At 41.4% G+C, this 2,956-nt stretch overlaps 1 non-coding gene across 1 annotated transcript; it reads right to left on the reverse strand.

Moving 5' to 3' along the window:
* Positions 1 to 2,470: 2,470 nt before the first annotated feature.
* TRNAW-CCA (transfer RNA tryptophan (anticodon CCA)) lies at positions 2,471 to 2,542 on the reverse strand. The gene has a single exon. It is a non-coding gene; the product is annotated as a tRNA-Trp (tRNA).
* Between the last annotated feature and the right edge of the window lie 414 nt (positions 2,543 to 2,956).

Genomic DNA, 2,956 nt, shown 5'->3' on the forward strand with positions numbered 1-2,956 from the left:
GAGTCAGATGTATATATACGTGCTTTATAGTATGTTTGTTCATGCGTTTCAGTCTGTATGTGTTCTATATTAAAATATCCAAAATGTCTTACAATTCTGAACATAAGTGATATTTTTTTGGAAAAAATAATGCCCTCCATCACATATGTAGGTCTGAAGAAAACCAACATTCTTACTCGGTTCAGCAAATCCTCGTGCTGGTAATTACTGCAAAAGAATGAAAAGCAATCACATGTTAAATTCATAGTCACCAATTCTTACAATATGAACATACAATTTACCTAGTTTGAACTAGTAGATTGGGAGTTAAGGCTTAAGAATGTTCCTCTAAGTTTGCATGACCACAATCATTACAACTCCAAACGCTCAAGCTAGTGACATCGGTGTTGACGTGGAATCAATTATTTGACTTCCAACGATATACTCTCGAAAATCATGTAGTTCAAAATTTTGATCAAGTTTATAAAAAAAATATCAACATCTATAGAATAAAAAACCAATACCACTAGATACATCATGAAATACATTTTCTTGAGGTATAAGTTTTAGATTGTTGATATTGGTACTTATTCTATAAACGTTTTCAAATTTTAAAAAGTTAACTTAGATACAAAGTAAATATGATTTATATTTTGGGATTTAGAGAGTATGGGCTTAAAATGCTTCGAGGAGTCACACGCCTTTTCGAGGGAGCATAAGATACCTGCAGAGCTATCTTTTGTGCACGTTTACACTTTGCAATTCCTACAACGTGTGCTATACTTCGTAAGCTGTGTCAAACCGATCAACAATTTACAATCCTTTCGAAGTTTCATGCTGGTGACTAGTTAATACACTTGGACTCCTCCCCCCCTAGCAAAGTACACATGGATTTGAATTGTGCAGACGCGGGAGGATGTGGTTGCGGTCTCGTGGTTAGCCAAGTAAAAGTGCAAAATAGAAGCGGTATGGATCAAAACACAACATAGTAGTGTGACACAACGCAAAACTATGCAATTTTGGGAGCAACAAAAACCTTAGAACAAATCTTACAAAATGCAACATGGTCTTAGATTTCCAGTTGAGAGTGATGCCACATAAGGATGCAACTATGGTCCCGCTAGGTTTGCAAAACATGATGGATTAGTTAAAAAATGCACTAGAAGCATCAAATTGCCCATAATGTAAGATTTGGACCCTAAAATGTTGGACGCGGGCTTCGCTTTTCACCCCACTACATACTACATACACAATTTGTATCCGAAGGCTATGTCCCAGTATCCCTTTGAGTGTAATGTATCCGAACAATAAAAGTTGATCACTTCAGTTGAAAAGGGTGTACCATGTTTGGCATGGATTCTCACAAGTTGAAGTTGTGGCATCTGCTATTTTGGGCACGATCAACATCACTTTTACCCCCAAATTCTATATACAGTTGAAGTGGTTGTGGCACCATGTTTGCAAAATGCTATTTTCGCATGGTAATACATGTCTCATTTATATCATAAGGATCATAGTACAAGCCATGTACATACCGACCCAACAAAGCTGAAAAATAGCAGAATGCTAGCCTTTACACAAAGGAACATCAGCCAAGAAGTAAAATTACAAACAAGACCGAAGAAACCTTTGAGCTTGACACCAATGCCCATCACCTGCCTTTGGCACCACCAGAGCAACCACGAAAGGAAAAAGAAATGACGGATCACCTCCACACCCGAGCTCGACACGGCTCCATCGCTGATATGCAGCTTTGTGGACCTTCAAGGTAGCTCGCCAAAGGCGAAACCATTACCGTTGAACGAATCAGGCCGGAACAACACTCTGGACACACCATCAACTCCAGCTCTGACACCCCCATATTACTAAGACGTCAGAGGGGAAACCATACCTGCCATCCACGTACCACGAACCCAGCATACGATTCACCATCTTCCAGATGCAGATGACGCCGATGCAGACCACAATCTGCATATGCTACTAGACTACCTCCCTAGCTCCGCACGACGTTGGAGCAAACACTGTTGCAACGACGGATCCCGAAGACACATGTCCAGCAGGAGGATGCCACCGCTGCCGCATCATCCTTACTTGAACAGACTGGATTTCAAATTCATCCTCATGGACCGATCGCCTCGTCGGAGTAGGATCTGAAGAGACTTTATTCAATGCCCCCACCGCCGCCGCCGAAGTCAAGACGGCGAACAACCTAAAAACTAAGCTACATTGGCCTAAAACTATTCACACACATGGATCCGGCGACCCCCTCACCACCGATGACCAACGTCGTCGGCGGAGGGAGTCGAGGACGGCGGTGGAGGAACTCCCTAGTGACTGGCGCTGACCGCTTCAGTTGAAAAGGATGTACCGCATTTGGCATGGATTCTCACAGTTGAAGTGATGGTATCTGGTATTTTCGGCACGATCAACACACAAAGTATGTGGTATATCTTTCAAGGAAAAATGGATTAATCCGCATGGATCGGGGTATTGAACCCGACGTGAATCGAACACGCAACCTTCTGATCTGGAGTCAGACGCGCTACCATTGCGCCACGGATCCTTAGTGCTAGTTTGCCTTAATTAAGCTCCATATCATGCTAATCACACTTCTTCTGGACGTGATATGCATATCCAATGCAGGCACGTGATTCTTTGAAAATGATGGATATCCTATTCATATCTAAGAGGAGGAGGAAGAAGCCTCTCCGTTTTAAAATAAGTGTCTCAACTTTATAATTTTTTTAAGGGAGTCTCAACTTTATATTAACTCTAGTATAACGTAGTATTCCCTCCGTCTCAAAATAAGTTTTTCAACTTTAATATAACTTTATATTAAAAATAGTATAAAGTTGAGACACTTATTTTGAAACGAAGGGAGTACTAAGTTTGGGAGTACATGAGATGCGCACGCATGCCGTTGAATTAATGGAAGTTGCTATTGTGGCGGTCATCATGATCTTTCCGAATTGCTGCT

The sequence above is a fragment of the Triticum aestivum genome, chromosome 6D, assembly GCF_018294505.1.
Source record: "Triticum aestivum cultivar Chinese Spring chromosome 6D, IWGSC CS RefSeq v2.1, whole genome shotgun sequence".
NCBI classification, from domain to species: Eukaryota; Viridiplantae; Streptophyta; class Magnoliopsida; order Poales; family Poaceae; genus Triticum; species Triticum aestivum.